The sequence below is a fragment of the Mustela lutreola genome, chromosome 2, assembly GCF_030435805.1.
Source record: "Mustela lutreola isolate mMusLut2 chromosome 2, mMusLut2.pri, whole genome shotgun sequence".
Classification (NCBI taxonomy): Eukaryota; Metazoa; Chordata; class Mammalia; order Carnivora; family Mustelidae; genus Mustela; species Mustela lutreola.
The window spans coordinates 93,166,418-93,186,450 of NC_081291.1; the positions used below are offsets into that span (position 1 = coordinate 93,166,418).

Below are 20,033 nucleotides of genomic sequence, written 5' to 3' on the forward strand. Positions count from 1 at the left end.
TCCCAGACTCTCATCTCTTAGGCAATTCCCTTTGGAGCACATCTGATACCTCCCCAAACCTGGAAATGCCATGAGCAATCCCAGCAAATCTGTCTGCCAGCAATCTCTGCAGACATTGCCTGTGCTGATTCCTACAGACAGGACCATGTTACCTGGTGAAACCTCAGAACCATGCACCTGCTGGTGGAGAACCATAGGAAACGGAAGCTGATGCCAGAAGGAAGGGATGTCTGGTCATCCCTTTACCTACCTTCCACCATCTCCAGTCCTGCCATGTCCCTTCTAGTCCCTTCTCCCATCTAGTGGTTCAGAGAGTGGGTTTTGGATCTAAGACGAGGGGCCTGTGGTCAGAACACATATGAAGATCCTGGAGGAGGCTTGGTTTATAATAGAAAATCATGGGCTTTTAGTCAGGCTGGCCTGGTTTTGAATCTTGGCTCAGACCTTACTAGATACTTGACCTTGAGGCTCGAGTGAAATACCCGAGTGAAATGGCAGTAACAATACATACTCTGCAAGGCTGATGAGAGGAATTAACAAGATAACGCAAGCTAGACATTGGAGAAGACTCTTAATTCCTCCATTTCCCTTCTCCCCTTCCCCAACACGTATCTAGGCAGCCAGCATTTCCTGCCCAATTTGTTGCCTAAATGGGTCTCCAGATGACTCCTTTGCTCTCTTACCCTCAATATCACTGCACTTCAAGGCCTTATCATCTCTTGTCTGGACACCACAGTGGCACCCTAATTGCTTCTCTACTTCGTTCAAGACCATGGAGCCAGATTAACTATTAAAGACACAAGTCTGATCATATCTTTCTTCTCTCGTACCCCAGAATGGGTGCCCTATGAATTTTTCTTTCCTTAGTGTTTCTACACTTGACAAAAACATCTCTCTGCTTATGCATTGACATCAGGCTCCCTTTTTACATTCTGAATGTCCTGATGGTGGAAGATGTTCATTTTTGTGCCTCCAGAACCTAGCATAATGCTTCATAGAGAAAGATCTTAAATAGACATTTCTACATAACTGAATGAATGATTACACATTTATTGTAGTTAAGGGAGCTGCTTCTTAAAAGATATTCAGCAAATAGTTATCACTTTTAAGGGATAAGTGGTTTAAATAATTGAAATTGAGATGGTTCTGAAGGTTCTGGTTTTTCTCCTTGATGACATTTTCAGTGTGGATTCTTAAAGTGGTTTTGGCATATAGAAGGCAATTTAAGATTTGTTGAACGAAGGAGTGAATGAATAAATAAATGAATCAATTCTATGGAATCAGGGCAGGTACTAATCCCTTCCCTTGACTACTGAAAAAAGTGAAGCTCAGAGAGGTTGGAACTAAGCTCTGGGACATAGCCAATGAGGTCCAATCACCTGTAAGCCGGTGGAAGAGCCAGAAGCAAGTGCTGGTTGTCTATCTGCCTTTCCAGTTTGCAGAAGTCCTTTCTCACTAGAATGAAATGACAACTAGCCAGGCAAGCATGGAAACACAAAAAATGTTGTACTTTACTCTATGCACCTGGGTTTGATTGGTGATGGATTTGCAAGGCCTGTAACTTGGAAACAAGGGACAGCAGCTGATAGGACGGCTGTGCCCAGGTGAAAAGTTGATTTGTATAAAGCAGCAGTTTTCGGCATGCTGTTCCAGTTTAGCACATCACAGTAGAATGAACAGGGAGGTCATATCAGACGCCTCCCAGAACTCCAAGCGCCATCAATACTGAATCACTCAATGGTTTCAGTATCCTTATGGTCCTGGTAGATAGCTCTCATACAGACTTTTTCTCATGATTAAGAAACAACCACACCCAGAGCCCACTGTTGTCACAAGAGACACACAGGCCATATGAAGCATCAGTGCTGAAGTAAGAGCATTCAAGAGACTATGAATGGCATGAATGGAAATATAGTGAAGAGCTGAGTTCCTACTAGGAGAGGCACCAGCAGGAGGGCAAATACCTCAGGGTATTTATGTCTGCTGTTTCCCTGCCACACTGAAGCTTTGGCTGTTACTGGTGTTCCTTCCACAGCCACAGCTCCTTTGTGGCGGAGGGAAGGGAAGTGAGTTCTCTGGTAACCAATTCCCTCTCCTTGTCTTTTGGACCTGGAATGAAAAAAGCTTCCTGCTATTGTTAGTTGCTGGGCACTTTACCATCTCTTGTTTGACATCTGTGATAGTCCTTTACTAAATGCCCTGCCAGAATCCTGATTGATACAAAGGAGAAAATAATTTCTCAGCTTTTCTTCTGTGACATCCTGTGCAAATGACTTAATCTATGTCTTAGTTTCTTCTTCTGCAAAATGGAAAAAATAATTCCTGCCCTGTTGACCTTCTAGACAAAGTTCTGAGGAGAAAATGTTGGAAAGCATTTGGAAATAGATGAAGTACATACAAAGGAGACAGAAAAGCAATAGAGAGTTTTTATCATCTCCGATTTTGAACAAAGACAACTATTCACTCTACCATCTCCTTTCTGCCGACATGGGTCCTCCCAAGAGATTTAAAGTATTATGGAACTCTCTGGATTTTATAACAAGCTTACAAAAATCCCTGAGGTTCTTGTTTCCTGACCGATGGGTGATATTAAGTCGTAGGAATGTCCTCGGCATTCTTCCTCTTTCCTCATCTTTTAGTCATGGGGAATGATGGATAAATAAATCTTCCATTTTGTTTTTCTTCTACCTTGAGAATAAGGATGGAACATGATCCCCCCAGGGGATCATCATCACTTTGCCCAAACATCATGATAGTGAATCTCCGGAAAATAGTGTGACCTGAGGGCTTTAGGAAACCCTCAAACCTGGCTTTCAGGTTCTGTCCTTAGAAAGTCTGTGAATTTTTAGAAGCTTATTCAACTCATTGAACTTCAGTTTCCTTCTTTGTTAATCTTACAATTTTGTTGTATGGATTACAGTAGATGGAATGTGAGAAAGTACCCAGCATAGCTCCCAGCACACAGTAGGTACCCAATATTGGCTTACTGTCTTATATTGTCTTATAATGTCTTATAAATGTTGTAACTGAAGAATGAACAATGCAGAAATGCGATACATGATACTAATTTTAGAAAGCCAATAAAAGTATACAGAAGGACAGCAGCCTTCTCTGATTGTTCGACTTTGTCTCACAAAGTTATTGCTTTATTGACAGGTTATTTTACCCTTAGGAAGACATTGGACTTTAAGGGGAGATGAGCCAAATTGATCCATAGTCTATTTCCTAATTTCATATCATGTTACTTTACAAAATTAAGATGTGCTTGCCCATCATCAGGAAAACCCTCTGGGACTTTGAAAAATAATTTTAATTCTGACTTTTAAAATAGAAACTATAAAATAGGCCTAAGTAAATACAGAAAATTGGTGTTGATGTTAGAAATTGTGTATATTTATTTATTCATTTATTTATTTTTAAATTGTGTATTTTAAACTAGTGTTTTCTTTTTCCTTGTGGCAAAAGTAACACATGGCTTGAGGCAGAAAAATTTCAAAATCAGAATTAAAATTTAAAAACAAAGCAGCTTATTTATTTAGCCACTAAGAAATGTACACTGTTAATAGTTATCATTTTGGTGTTTCCTTCTAATCACATATACATGTGCACTTGCATGTTCAAACACACACACATGCATACACACACACACACCATCCATTTATTGACAACTCTTACATTTATGCCCAGCCCAGCTCTCTCTTCCGAGAATCAGACTCTAAGAGGCAATTGCCATATTGTTCAACTGTCCTGGTCTGCTCAAGACTGATGGTTTCCTAGGATGCAGAACTTTCAGTGCTAAAACTGACACAATCCTGGGCCAATAGCCCACTTGATGGCCTATATACACCTTAAACTTAGTAAGTACAAAACTGAACTCATCATTCCCACCTCAAAACTCCTGCTCCTTCAATGGTCTGATCTTAAGGAATGGTGACATTTTCTATCCATGTGGCCAAGAGAGATCTTAGGGATGAATTCTCGAGGCATTCATCTTCTCTTTCTATCCAATAGCCACTCTGGTACCAAGTTCTGGTCATTTTACTTGGAGTACTCCTATGCCTTCTCAACAGATCTTCTGCTTCTAGCCACACCCTCATTCAATCCAAATTCCATAAAAAAAAGCAGAATACTAATCCGAAGAATTCAAACATGACCAAATCACTCTACTGCATAGAACCGTCAATACCTCCTATTGCTCTCTGGATAAAAATCTAAACTCCTTAGCATAACCAACAAGGTGCTGTTTACTTCAGTAGCTTTGCCTCTCTCTTTTTAAAATTTTACTATGTTATGTTCGTCACCATATAGTACTTCATTAGTTTTTGGTGTCATGTTCCATGATTTGTTGTTTACGTATAATACCCAGTGCTCCATGCAATATGTGCCTCCTTAACATCCATCACTCAGTTACCCCACTCCCCATCCCCTCCCCTCTGAAACCCTCAGTTTGTTTCCCATAGTCTTTCATGGTTCATCTTCCACTCTGATTCCTCCCCCCTTCACTTTCCCTTTCCTTCTTCCAATGTCCTCCATGCTATTCCTTGTGTTCCACAAATAAGTGAAACCATATGATAATTGTCTTTCTCTGCCTGACTTATTTGACTTAGCAGAATCCCCTCCAGTTCCATCTATGTTGATGCAAATGGTGGGTATTCATCCTTTCTGATGGCTGAGTCATATTCCACTGTATATATGAACCACATCTTTATCCTGGTCTGCTCATCTGTTGAAGGGAATCTTGGCTCCTTCCACAGTTTGGCTATTGTGGACATAGCTTTGCCATCTCTTATCCTGCCCTGGGGCCTCTGTCCCAACATGTTAAAATGTGGCAGCACTGAGTCTATTAATCACACACTCCTGGGCCTGCTTACATACCTTCAATTTCTGGGATTAGATGCTATGTTCTCCCAGGAAGCCTACTCTGAAGCCTGTAAATATTTTGTATTCTTTCTAGTAAATTTATATAATGTACATGTCAGCAGAAGTTTGAAGACTAATTGGGTCTTAAGAAATTTGCTGGGAGTTCCTGCATCAGGCTGTTGTCTCCTTAGTACCCATCAGAGAAATCTAACAAGGGGCTCCATCTTCACAGTCTATTGAGTTGACCAGTGGCTCTCCACTGTGTGTGCACATTAGAATCATTCTGGCTGCCTATCAAAATTGCTGATGGCTTGGCCTCATGCCTAGAAATATTTAATTGATCTGAGCTAGGTCTAGGAATCAATAATTTTTTAAAGCTCCCCAGGTGATTCCCGTGTGTGTCCAGGGTTGAGAACCCCTGCCATAGCTATGCTACTGCACCTGGCACTGACACAGTTGTTTTTTGCCCATCTTAAGATTAACTGTGGGCTTCCTCAGCTATTGTTAGTCACAACCCAAACCTCACCCAGAGGAAGCATTCCTTGCTTTTGCAGCAATGAAGTGACAGTTTAATCCCCAGGTTGTTGAATTCCATCTTTATTTCTCAACTGGACCAAACTCAGGAAGGGATGCCATGAATTTTCATTCTTAAACCCCAACAGAGAGAAAGTGATTAGAAATACATTTGACTGGAGTGGTTCTCCACTGCGGGCAATTTTGCCCCCAGGGGGAAATTTGGTAATATCGAGATAGTTTTGGTTGTCACAACTTGGATTTTTTTTTTAAAAGATTTTATTTATTTATTTGACACAGAGAAATCACAAGTAGGCAGAGCAAGAGGGGGAAGCAGGCTCCCTGCTGAGCAAAGAGCATGACGTGGACCCTGAGATCATGACCTGAGCTGAAGGCAGAGGCTTTAACTCACTGAGCCACCTAGGCGCCCTGGTTGTCACAACTTGGGGTATGGGTGTGTGTTACTGCCATCTAGTTAGTGCAGGCCAGGGATGCTGCTAAATATTCTCCAAAGCATGGGACAGCACCCTGAGGCAAAGAATGATCTGGCTCAAATGTCAGTAGTGTTGAAGCTGAGGAATCCTGACTGAGAGACTACAGGATCTCAACACTTCCTCCTGGCTTTGTATCAGTGACCACCTGTGGAAGAGCCTTTGAGTATTGCAAGGAGCTAAAGTGTGCAGAGGAATAAGCCAGTTTTGGAAAGAAGGAAACAATGAATGCAGATATTGAGCAGTTTTTAAGGTGGAGATGGGTGACTTGAGGATGGTGAGTTTGTCTCTTGACTATTTCTTCAATATCAGTGATTCTCCACATGTGAACTCTGGACTGGCAGCATCAACACCCCCTAGGAAGTTGTGAGAAATGCAAATTCTCAGGCCTTACCCCAGACCTACTGAATCAAAAACGCTGGGGTTGGGGCCCAGAATTCTGTTTTAACAAGCCCTTCATGAGATTCTGATGCATGCTTAAGTTTGACAACCTTGTTCGAAATCATAGGTTGTCCTGTCATAATGTCTTCTGCAGTTTGATACATTGTATGCTTTCAAGAGTAGGTCTCATTACTGGGAGTGGCAGGGGTGAGTAATTTGCAAGAGTGCTTATGAAGAGGGCCAGCTAGTCTGCAGGGAAGATGAGCTGGAGGTAATGCTTCCTGACAAGTCCATTTAGTGATTTTACTTTCATGGAATAGCTGTCATAAAATGTTTTAAATACAGTGCAACCAGGCATGCAGGTGGTCAACAATAATAATATTTGGATAGATGTTTAATTGCCAGGGAAATGGAAAGGAGAAGAATAAAAGATAAGTAAATTACAGAGAAGGTTCTGAGAATTAGAACAGAGAATGGCCCTTTCTTTTCTCAGCCACTCCAGTACTTAATTGAATCCTGCTTGTCTCACTCACCCCACCATTCTCCCACCTCCCCTCCAAATCTCATGGCTTAAAGGTAAGCCAGCATTCATCATTCCTAATATGAGACTCAGTCCCTGCTATTTCAGAGACGGTTTGAAGTAACCTACCTGACCATGAACTATGCCAGTGAAAAGAAAGAGACCTGGTTTTTGGAAAATCTACCAGGCTGCTTTCCTTCCCATTCCTTTTCTAAGAATTTAGGCTCCCTTATCCTCCAAGAGCTCCCTTATCCTCCAAGAAAGCCAGGTGAGACCAAGACACTGTTTCTTCTTTCTGTTACTTTCATTCCAGCCCCCCCCCCCCCTTGAGTCTTTCCCTGTTGGTTTCCTCCTCATCCAGACTCTTCCCTTCTTCTTCTTCTTCTTCTTCTTTTTTTTTTTTTCCCTTGCAACTCTGAGACTGGTTAGAGGGAAAATGTGTTTAATTTGATAGAAAAATTTATGGGGGGGGGGATATAATGATAAATGGATTGCATTTTGGGATTTTCTAAGACCCTGACAATAGGAAAGAAAGCTTCCACAAAGACTTTTCTTAGAGCCTTTAAAAGGGCAGACCAAATAGCACAAACTTGGCAGAATGTCTTCCATAGTATCTAGTTAATATATATACGGGCATGTATATATACATATCCATCCATCCATGCTTCTGTCCCTTAAGCAGATATTTATTAAGCACCAACTGTATGCAAGCCCTCTTTTAGGGGCTGAGGAGACAGAGGTGAATTAGATAGGCCACTTCCTTTCCTTCAGACCTTGGTATCTGCACAACAGTAACCACATAAACGTATAAACATGATTAGGATGATGGCAGGTGCCACTAGGAAGACTGATAAGGTGGATTCGAAGTGGAGGAATGCTTGCATGAACAGTGGAACCTGGAAGGCTTCTCTGAGTGGTTGAGTTAGGAGCCAACACCTGAAGGTTAAGAATGCACCAGTCATTCGGAGGTGGAGAGGGGGCAAAGGGGAACACTTAGGGATTTCATGCATGAATCGGCTCTAGAAATGTGAACTCAGGAGCTATCTGAGCCCAAGAAAAAATATCCATAACGTATCCAAAAATGTGACTGAGTCCTTTCGATGGCATGCGGAAACTTTAACAGACCCACCCAGGGATGATTTATTTTCCTACATGAATATTGCTTGATTTTCCTACTTATTACCTATGAACTAAGAGCTGAGACTCTGCGAAGTTATATATGGCAAACTTATATATGATACAGTGATTTCTGTCTGGTAGCAAAGATGACCCTGAAGTTTATGATTTATTGCTGTGAAGGACATTAACCAATTTTATCCCTAGAATTCTTAGTCTTGCTTAAAGAAAAAGACTATGTAAACCCGATTGTTCAAAATGCTCGTGGAGAACAGTTTGATCATCTTATTGGTTTCCTCATTAATGAATGAGGTGAATAAAATCTTTGACATCTGTTCATTTGATCATTGGATGAGAGTCATGCTTTTCAGTTTTCGAAAATTATACTTTGACAAGACTCACCATGGCTCAGCTCAGAGGTCTGGAGTCCAGAGATCAGCTTTAATGAATTCACATCGCCCTAGAATTGTATGCATTTTAAAAGGAAGAATCCTATTAACTTAATCAGACTCTCCAGAGGGTCTTTGTGTCAAACAGGTAACCAAAGTAGAATCTCTCAAGACTCCTTACACACCCTTGCCTTGATTATTTCCATCTTTTCGCCAAGCAACTTCTTGATTGATAATTTTGCCTCATAAGTGTTCAGATATCAGAGAAAGAGAAACTTGTGTGGAGCACAAGGATTATAGTTCTTATTAAATTAATTTATTAAAATTGTATTGAGGGGCGCCTGGGTGGCTCAGTCGGTTAGACGTGTGCCTTTGGCTAGGGTCATGATCCCAGGGTCTTGGGATCGAGCCCCACATGGGTCTCCCTGCTCAGTGGGGAGCCTGCTTCTCCCTCTCCCTCTCCAGCTCCCCCTGTTCATGCTCACTCACTAGCTCTCTCTTCCTCAAATAAATAAATAAAATCTTAAAAAAAATAAAATTGAATTGGAAGTTTTGTAATTTAATATATTGGCTTCTTGACTTATGCAGCTACCTCTATCATGAGTCAATTTTACCAGGTCTCATCAAGTCAGAGTGATTGGACAAAGCTGAGTTCCTATACAGGCAAAGAAGCTGCAGACCACAACAGGTGAAATGGAACTCTGGCTGGAGCAGGCCAGCCTGAGCAGCCTCTGGAGGCATCATGAAGAGGTGTTTCCATCATGTTTCTTTCTAAGGCTATAGGATGGAGGAAGAATGAGATGATCATTCTAGCTTTCTTCTCCTTATTGGTGTGGCACAAGAGCATTCTCGTCCTTTCTGCAATGGGTCAAAGGACACCAGAAGAAAGGTAATTTATAAGCTCTCAGTGAATAAATAATTCATTTCTTATGAAGTCAGTCTACCTGTTGTCCCCTGATATTAATTTTATGTACTCCCCACAGAAAAAACTCTGGTTTTCCCCAAGACTTTTCTGGAAATCCAAACATTTTGCAGACAGCTAGGATCTCACAGGCAACATCTTCATAAAGAGATGCTGATACCTCCTCCAGATCCTGAGAAAGAGGGACTGTGGCATCCTGCCAAGTACTTAAAAATGGGTCATTTCTCTTGGCCTCAAGGGCTCTCTCTTTATAAAAGCTATCCTTCCTAAGGGCTAGCACTCTTACTGTTTTGTTTAGTAATTCTATTGAAAAGACTTACTGGAGAGAAATGCCCAGGATGGCTGCAGATTGCAATACTTTAAAAAAAATTTTCTTGTTTAATATTTAAAATGTGGCAGAGTAGCTGAATGTCCCACAGAAACTGACTCAGTGCAGTAGCCTCTTGGGATGTCAACTCAGTTTGTGGAAGCCTTCCTATCGACAAGGGTAGTTTTAAAAAAATATTTCCAAAAGTGCAAAAATAAAAATTGAGCTCTTAAGGCAAGTTTTTCAGATTCAATTTTAACCAAGTGGTGTAATGAATGATGACGTGGTTCACATTAATAAACAAATAAGTAAACAAGTGAATACATGCAGCAACCAAGAATAAACTAGCAGAAATGAATGTCTGGGTCACTAGCACAGAGCGTCATTTGGACAGAACATGGATCCCACCAGTTTGAATTATGCCACAAAGTTGCATCAAGGGATTCTCAAACTTTCTGCTTAGAATATTCCTTCTGCTTCATCATTCAGGAACTTTGTCTAGCTTCCTAGTTTTATTCAAGCACCCTTCCAGTAGCTGGCTAGCTATCTTAAGTTTTAGTACAGAAGTGGACATAGATGGGTTAAATAATGTGGAGAAACTTCTTCCCATCACAGCAACTGTGACTTATTGAGATGGAAGTTCTCTGTAGCAGAGAACTGTCCACTTTGGATGACAATAGGGCTCCCTCTCACTTTAAACGATCTCACCAGGGCACTGATTTATTTGGTGCTCTTAGTTCAGAATGTCAAAGTGTCTTCCAAAGGTGATTTCTTCAAAAGCATATTTGGAGTTAGTCAATGACGGAGCAATTGTTGGGACAAATGTCCCAACAAAATAGTCTGACCAGGTTACGTCACCTCTTTTATGTTTTTTGTTCATAACAGTGGTGAAAGGAAGGACCATCCCTTCTGCCTTAGAAGGGTTTCTGAGACAGAGGGATCTGGGGGTGAGAGAGCTCTTAGAAGCTGTCATACCCTCATCCCAGATTGCTGAGACAAGAGCCATCATCAGGTTAAGTATGCCCAGTATAGGCAGATGTCAAGCATTCCTAGTACAATAATATCTAGTAGTTGTTTCAAAAGGGGAAGTTCGAAGTGATGGTAACAGGAAGAAGGTTCTTTAGGTAATAAATTGTTTTTATTGTGATAAAAGATATGTAACATAAAATCTACCATGTTAATCATTTTAAGTATAGAGCTCTGTGGTATTAAGTACACTCAGACTGTTGTGCAACCATCACCACTGTCTGTCTCCAGCACTTCTCCATCTTCCCACTGAAACTCTATATCCATTAAACACTAACTCCCAAGATTCTTTAAAAAAAAATTTAAGACCAGATTGTATTGTTTCCTGGTTTAAAACAAACAAACAAACAAACAAACCCCAAACCCATATTACTTGTTTTCGCAAGGTGTGGTCTCTTCCCAGATATTAAGGAAATCAGACCTGATTCTCCCTGAAGAAAAATTATCTCAGCATGGAAGAGCCTACTGTTGACCCCGTTTGTAGGAGACCCATTCCTTCTGCTTTGGAATCATTAAAGCCTGGGCAGAGGAGGACTCCCATTCACAGCAGAAGCCTGACACATGAAGAGGTAGAATTTTCTCCATGGATGGTGTTAATTGGAAAAAAAAGCGGGGGGGGGGGGGGGAGGGATGGGATCCTAACATGAAGGAACAAAATAGAAAGAAGGCCCAAAGGAAAAGGGAGAAGAGAGGTTGGAGAGAATTGCTCTGGCTGTATGTAGGTAGCAGTTACTTTTTTAGACAGCACAAATAAGGAATATTTCTATTATCAGGAAGATTTACTGGGCAGTGCTGCTACAGAGTATAGTTTCTAAAGTTAGATGGACTTGATCCTGCCTATGTTGCATGTAAGTTCTGTGAATTTAAGCAAGTCATTTCATCTTTCCAAGCCTCAGTTTTCTCATCTGCAAAATGGGGACAGTAACAATATCTTCCAGTGGAAGAGCCAGCTAGTTGGGCACCAAATAATTGTTTTCTGTTCTAGGCCCCAATGAGATCACATTTCATAGCCTCCCTTGCAGTTCAGGGTGGTCATATGACTAAGTTCTAGTCACTAGAATATAGGCAAGCAACGCCAAATGCTCTTTTCTGCTAAAACTTCTGGAGATAGCCCTCTCCACATCTTTTCTCTTCTGTGTGCTAAACTCAAATAGCAATGAGGCCTTAAGGTATGGATGAACTACAAGATAGAAGCCACTGGGTTTTCAAATTACTGTATGAAGGAGAGACAACACTGATTAGGAAGATTTCTCTTTGACTGTTATGAGAGCTAGAAATAAACTTCTACTTCATGGGCGTTCTTAGTATCATTCCACCTAGGGTAAGTATAGGGTTGAATAAGATAATCTAAGCAAAGTGTCCAGTGTCGTACCAGGTGGCTGGTGAATGCTCAGTAAATGTTAGCTCTCTTTCTGTAGCAAAGAGCAAAGACCACAGAGCAAGAGAGACCTGGGTTTAAATGAGGCTGTACTACTTAAGCAATGCTCAAACATAGTCTTGAATTCCCAGTCTGTTAAAAAAGGGGGGATATTAATGACAAATGAAAGAATTATTAAAGTTGAGAGAGTATGTAGCTTTTCTCTCATTTAGAAGCCCCTTTTATTCCTGCATGATTTCACACTGTTTAAGCTGGTTATTGCTTTCCTATGCTGCAGTATTGATTACAGATCTCAGTAGAAGCAGCCTGCTGGGTCCGGGATGCCATTTACTTAAGTGGAGTTAAGAATTCCTGTGCCATGGCTGATCCAATATAGAGACACCTAGATGAGTCTGCAATCCTCTGGTAATTGTGGGACATTTAGGCTGAGTGAACCATCCATAGGCACAAACCCAGAAGCCCTTGAGTCCAGACAAAACCCTTGAGCCCAGAAGGCCATAAAAAAAAGCACTTAAATTTTAACACATCTCAAGAGAACATAACAGGTCCATGGATCATTCAAGCTCTTTCCCCCCCTTTTAGTTGTAAGGGAGATAGACAGGGAAGTGAACTTGCTCTCAACTGCCTGAAATTGTCTTTATTGCAGAGGTTTCCAACAATGCCAAATAGAGTTACTGACGGACCCCTTAAATCCACCTTCTTGTGTTTATTTTTTTTTAAAGATTTTTTTTTAAATTTATTTATTTGACAGACAGATCACAAGTAGGCAGAGAGGCAGGCAGAGGGAGAGAGGAGGAAGCAGGCTCCCTGCTGAGCAGAGAGCCCAATGTGGGGCTCGATCCCAGGACCCTGGGATCATGACCTGAGCCGAAGGCACAGGCTTTAACTCACTGAACCACCCAGGTGTCCCCACCTTCTCGTGTTTTATACCAAGAATCAGAAAATGTTGGTGTAATCTATGGGGTACCTTATAATCAAATCTTTGGGCTTCAGGGAATTATAGGGCTGAATTGGGGTCACTGTCAAGGCCTGAGATCTGGGGGTTAGAACTCAGATTTTTGTTTTGTTTTGTTTTGTTATTTTCTTTTCAAGCAGTAAGAGTCAGAAGGTTTGTTAGAGAAAAACAGGATGAAGCAGAAAGACAAGTTGGGCAACTAAGCCCAAAGGATCTGAAGAAAAATAAGAGGCACTTAAGAATCCAGGAGTTAGGAGTCACATGGTGTTGGGAATAGATGGGGAAGGTCCAAGGCAAACTCCAAAAGCAGACTCCTGGACTCAGTCAAGTCCATTTGACACTTGAGTCAGTCTGGCTCAGAGAGTCCAAAGCAAAGACAATGAATTTGTGGTGAAAATACAATTTCAATTCAAGATGGCCTGGTCATACTTGAGAAGGAAGAGATACTATTAGTTCTCTGTAACCACAGGACAAATGGTAAGGATTTCATTCAGAAAGAAGAGCAGAACGCATACATACATATACACTTAGCTTTGTGATAGAAATACTGACCGACCTAAGAGAAGTACCAGCAAGTCACTTAGGTTTGGAGAATCAGTGGGAAGACAGTGTTTCTCAGTGTGTGCTTGGCAAATGGCTTGCACCAACATCATTTAGGAAAGTTGCTAAAATGAAGATTCCAGGACTACTGGGATCTAGGATCCTGTTTCAGTAGAGCACCTTTCTGATTGGCCAGAAATCCAACTTTGGGGGTGTCACATGGGGGCTCATGCCTGCTGATAGTGCCTTCTCACCCTCTTCTCTAAGAGCCCTGTTTGGTAGAATCTATTCTAAATACTGACATTGCCTTCTGAAGAATATATACTAGATATTAATAATGTGATTAGTATCACATTTCATGGAATAGAACTTAATAAAAGCACAGTTTAAGAAAAGAAACAAAATTCAGAGGACCTGGGTGGCTCAATCGGGTAAGCATCTACCTTTGGCTCAGGTTTTGATCCTAGGGTCCTGGATTGGAGTCTGGCATTGGGCTCCCTGCTCAGTGGGGAGCCTGCTTCTCCCTGTCCCTCTCCCTCTATCCCTCCCCTTGCTTATGCTCTCTCACTCTCAAATAAATAAATAAAATCTTTTTTAAAAAAGAAAACAAACAAAATTCAATAAACCTTATATTGACAAATGGTAGTTAGAAGGCATAATGGAAGATTCCATTTATAAGAGTTAAAGAAACAAAAACTAGGCATAAATTAAAATATAAATGTTAGAAACCTGTAAAAGAAAAACATTAATCACCCCTACAGACATTAAAGGAGACCTGAACAAATGAGAAGACATGCCATATTCTAGGATAGGAAGGTTCAATATTGAAGAGGTTTCCTTTACAATATAAATAAAAATACCATCACATTTTTTCCCTTGGTACTAGTTCTTTGTAAAGCTAAATGGACAGGAAAAACAAACAAACAAATAAACAAACAAAAACAAGCAAAATGTCCAGGAAAACCTTTAAAAAGACAAGAAATACAGAAGTGGGAAGATCTAGCTAGCTCTGCCAAGTATTAAAGTGTACTACAAAATGATTATCGGTAAGAGAAGTTGGTAAAAAGTGGTATAGAGACAGGAAAGGAAGCCACATTTTTCTGAATATACTTATTCTGTAGTTTTAACTTTAGGATCATGTAAACATTTTACCGAGTTATAGAGCAAAATTAAATTTGTAAAAAAAAAAATTCTAGAAACTGAAAGAAAAATTGAACAAACAAAATAAAAGTTCTATGGGGTAGAGGTTTGGCTATGGAGAAAAACTATTTCAAAAGAGTTTGAAAAGTTCAAAATTCATGAATTTTAAAATGTGTACCAGGAAGCAAGGAAACTATTACATACTATTAAGTTCATGTCAAAAGAACTCAAGAGTTAACTTAAAGCAGTTTTCATTGGTTAAGTGTGCAGCAATTCAAGATATCAAAGGAATACTAGTAACTGAAATAGAAACTCTCAGATATATTAAAAAATCTATAAATTCTTTTTTAAAAAAAGATTGTATTTATTTGAGAGAGAGAGTATGAGAAAGAGAGAGAGCATGAGCAGTGGTGGAGAGGGAGAAGCACACTCCCTGATGAGCAGGGAGCCCATCATGGGGCTTGATCCCATGACTCTGGGACCATCAAGCCCATCATGGGGCTTGATCCCATGACTCTAAGCTGAAAACATGCACTTAACCAACTGAGCCACCCAGGTGCCCTCAAATTCATAATAATACTGGGGACTTCACTAGTCACCTATGGAGAATACAAGAAAAATAGTTTGTTATTCTGACAAGTGGTTTGAAAAGAGGGAAAGATAAAGCATTTTTCCTGTCTTTCCCATATGAATCATTCCTCAGGAAATGAAATCGTTATTAAAGGAAAAGTTTTTCTTTACAGAAAACATTAAACAATAGTTAAAGAAGCAATGCTAGAATTGGAAAGTTACCATTTTGGAAGCCTCAACAAACTAAAGAATGTAGGCAGTGTTCTTCAATGACTGTTCACACCCTCAGAAAGACGCATCACTTATAAAGCATTCTTGCTAGAAAACAGATCCCAAATCGGATTAAGCCCAACTACTCCGTTATAGGGAACACAGAATATGAGAAATGTCATAGGATAAACCAGTATGGTTTCTTCAATAAGTAAATTGCAAGGGGGCGGGGGGAAGAAGGAACTAACGGGTTAAAGGAGACTTCAGAGTTATTTTGGTCTATGCAACACTTGGACTTTATTTAGACCTCAATTTGGAAAAAAAAAAAAAAAGGCAACTTTTTTTTTTTTTTTTTAAATAAATGAGGCAGGCCATCAGTCAAACATGAACAGTGGCAGAATATTTGATGATATTAAGGAGGCTTAGTTAATATTCTTAGACATATAGCATAATTAGATATTATATAATGGTCTTATGGTTATACTTACAGAATGATTCCTTGCTCTTTAGAGACACATACTGAAGCATTTTGGGGTGAAATGATATCGGGAACAGGGCCACACCATGACCTTCATTGGCCCTCGGCATTTTTGCCTTCATGGGCCCCCTCCCACCATAGTAAATTTTCAGAATCTTAAAAATGTCAGTGCTTTCTGAGGTGAGAAAAAATTAAAACATTTTCTTCAATCTTACAAGTTCATTTTTTCCTTTCTAATCTTAAAAGAAATGAAAACAACTTCATGGACTCCTGAGAGTCTGCTGGGCCTTGGCACTGTTCTTAAAGGATGTGTTTTGCCCTAGTCTGGGATTTGCTTCAAAGCAATCCAGTGGGGAGAGGAAAGGGAAATTCGGTATTAGGGGTGTGTGTGAAGGAAAACTGGCCACGAGACAGTAATTGTCGAAGTTGTGTGCTGGCCGTGGGGAATTACCATATCATCTTTCTACTTTTAGGTATGTTTGAACATTTCCATAATAAGTTAAAGCATTGGTTTCTGAAAAGGCTTCTTTGAATGCTTTTATTTTTTATACAAAGGAGCAGTACAGAATAAATAAAAAGCAAAAAATAAATAAAAAGCAAAATAAAAAGCTGGTTATTTGAACCCGGTGTTCATGTAGGTCCTGAATAAATGAGAATCAAAGATAACAAGCCTCATTTGAGACAAAGACCTAATTGTTTAAAATTTTGCTGAGATTTAAAATCTAACCCAACAGAGTGCTTTAAAAACTAAAAAAATTTTAATTCACTTTCTAATTTTTTTGGTGGTAAGAAAAATGACACCCATATGGACGGAAATGCTGCCTGCCAATATGGTACCATTTTATTTTGGGGCAAGCTGGCTAGGGACAGCATCATGAGAATTTCATAATGGCCTTTGTGACAAAATAATGAATACAAATAAAGGGCAATACAGGAAGTCTCTCCCGCCTTTCAGAAAAGCTGCATTTGGAAACTGGGAGCAAGTGAGTGCAATATAGGTTTTGTGACCGAGTAAGCCAGTATATCAAATACTGGTGAGGGCAATTCTCCACCTCAACCCAACCCCTACCCCCAGTAAGGTTAGACACGCCTGCTGACCTCTCAGTACATCCCTCTCTCCTCTATCCCTTCACTCTGCAAAAAGGTACTGGGTATCTCCTCTGTGCCAAGCACTGTGCTTGACACCTGTACACACAGTGAACAAAAACATGGTCCTCATCCTAAAGGAGCAAACTGGAAAGAACAAGTCAGCCACTGAGGAGACAGAGATGTAAACAGAAATTTTCAAAGCAAGTTGCGAGGTATTTTATTTTAAGATTTTTTTTTTATTTGTCAGAGAGAGAGAGAGAGCACGCACATGAGGATAAGTGGGGGGCACAGGGAGGGGACAGGGAGAAGCAGGCTCCCTGCTAAGCGGGGAGCCTGATTTAGGACTTAATCCCAGGACCCTGGGATCATGAGCTGAGCTGAAGGCAGACACTTAACTGACTGAACCACCCAGGCATCCCACAGTTTGAGAGGTATTTTAACGGGGTAGGTAGAGAAGGCTGGAAGGCATCTCATAGAAGAGAAAGAGGAATGTTTTCTGGAAGTGGAGGGATATTTAAGAGACCCAAAGGGAAGTAGCATGTTTTGAGAAAAGCAGACTGAAGAAGACATCCTGGGCAGAAAGGTGTAGCAAAGCCAAGAAGCCTGGGATAGTACAGATAGGTATGAATGCTGGGCAGAAAAGTGGTGGTAAAGGGGAGACTGGGTGATGCAAAATGCTGTTAGAGACACTAGACTATGGGAAAGTGGTCATGAAGAAGCAAATGTCAGGGCACCCGGGTGGCACAGTTGGTTGAGTGTCCAACTCTTAGTTTCAGTTCAGGTCATGATCTCAGGGTCACGAGATCAAGCCCTAAGTCAGGGTCCATGCTCAGTACAGAGTCTGCTAGAGATTCTCTCTCCCCTTCTCTCTGCCCCTCTCACTCATGCTCTCCCTCTGTCTTTCTCTCTCTCAAAAACAGTAAAGTCTCAAAGACTTTAAATAAGTCTTAAAAAAAAAAAAAAAAAAGAAAGAAAGAGAGAGAGAGAAGCAAATGTCTACATCAGGGTCCTTACTTAAAGTGTGGGCTGAAAACAGTAGCAGCATCACCCAGGAACTTTTTAGGATGTAAAAGTCTCAGGCCTACTGCAGACCTCCTGTATCAGAAATTCTGAGGAAAGGTTTCAGCAGTCTGCATTTCATCAAGTTTTCTACGTGATTTTGATGCATGCTAAGTTTGAAGCCATTGGTTCTCAATCGGGAGTCATTTTGTCCTCCAGGAAACACTTAGCAATGTCTGAACAGACTTTTGGCTGTAAGACTGATGGGGGTGGAGTCTTGCTGGTGTTTAGTAGCCAGGGATGCTGCTAAACATCATAGAATGCATAGGACAAGCCTCTACAACAAAATCCAAAGGCCAACAGTGCAGCTATTGAGAAGCCCTGATCCTTCTCTCTTCCCTTACTCTCTCTCCCTCTCCAACCCCCTACATCTTTCCTTCTCATCTATCACCCATCATCTATCTCTTTTATTTTCATTTGTTCTTCTAAAGACACCAGAATACAGAACACTCACAAGGCCATAAAGGGTTCCTTTTCTGCATTTTAATTTACATCATTGCAGACAACCCTCTCCTTTTATTTGATTAATAGTTCCCTATGACAATGTTGATCTATGGCTAACGGACATATTATTTGATTTCTGCCAGTTATCCTGCTGGGAATGGAATGGGGGCTGCTCAGAATACAGGCAACAATCACTACCCTAGGCCTGAAGCTGAAGCTCTTGGCATTCTGCATATGAGCTGACACATGAAGTCCCAGACAGCCAGGAGCCCTGACTTTGACGTGAAAGACAGTCCCAATGGCAAGTGAGGCTTGAAATATCTTAGCCCTTATAAAAGACAAGGTATTTGGGACAACTCTGAGCTATTCCTTGAGAGCATGGAGACAAGTGTGTCTGCTGAGAGTTCAAGTACAGAGCCCACACAGAACATTATGAAGCAAAGACACACAAGGTTACATTAAAGAAGCCAGGACTAATGGACTGGACAGCATTCTAACCTAACAACACTGTCAAATCAAAAGAATTCTATCTGAAGAAGGTTTGTGGGACCAAAAGGGTGAAAACAATGTAAAGTTACAAAGACAAACATTGGCAATGCCCATCTAACAGCTTCCAGGGGATTGGGTGCCCTAAAAGAGCAACGTGAATGGTTAGTCTGCCTCATGGACCTATCTTCCCATAGTGGAGGTAGAGGCCCCAGGTTTCAGAGTCTGAAGTCATTCACCATCCCTGTTATCCAGCAAGGGTGGCTCTGCTCTTGGACTATTACAGTTGCCTTCTGATAGCTGTCTTTCCTACAGCTGGCCCACATAGAGAAAGGGCCCTGATTAAGCTGATGTGAATGCTGAGGTTGCCCAATGGGCATATTTCTCACTGAACATGAATTGATTGGCCTTTCAGTTTATAGGTACCAGTCTCTAGGTCTCTACTGAATTTACTTAGCCTGAATTGGTAGAATCAACTCTGGGGCATGGATAAGATGGAGCTTCCGGACTCCCAAAGCAGAAGGAGGGTCAGAACTCGAACTGTAAAAAATGCTTCCTGGAATCTGCTCCTGGCATTCTACTTCTTGTTTTCCTTTGGCCATCCTCACAATGCGTCTTTTCTTTCAACGTATATATTCCCATGATTCTCAAAAGCATTTGTGGTCGATTGAAAAAATTGGCCATCATACTTCACAGCTCTTCTCACCAAGAGGCAGTCTATTTCCTCACTCCTTGAATCTGGGATAACCGTATGACGTGCTCTGGCCGATAGAATATGGAGGAAATGACCTCATAGGAGTTTCATGACTAGACCTTAAGAGACTTTGTTTGCAGCTTCTGTTCTTGCTCTTTCATAACTCTAAGTTCACTGTGTATAAGTCTCCAAGCTAGCCTTCTGGATGAGGAAAGATACGTGGCTCAAATACCCAGTCCTTGTAGATGATAGCCAGTCAACCCCAGAAGGAGAGTCACCTTGTAAGTACACAGGAGTCCAAGCAAGACCAAGAGAAGAACCCCCTAGATTAACTCAACTTGCTCTTGCATAGGCTCATAGGCCAAATACATGGTTATTATTTTAAGCTACCAAATTTTGGATTGTCTGTCATGGAACAGCAGATAATTGATACAGCAGTGTTTGTATTTTTAATACCTCGCAACT

General features: G+C 40.9%; 1 protein-coding gene across 2 annotated transcripts in view; it reads right to left on the bottom strand.

The window, feature by feature from the left end:
* CPNE4 (copine 4) overlaps positions 1 to 20,033 on the bottom strand; it is a 477,586-nt gene that overhangs the window by 90,847 nt on the left and 366,706 nt on the right. The gene's annotated exons all lie outside the window — the stretch shown is intronic.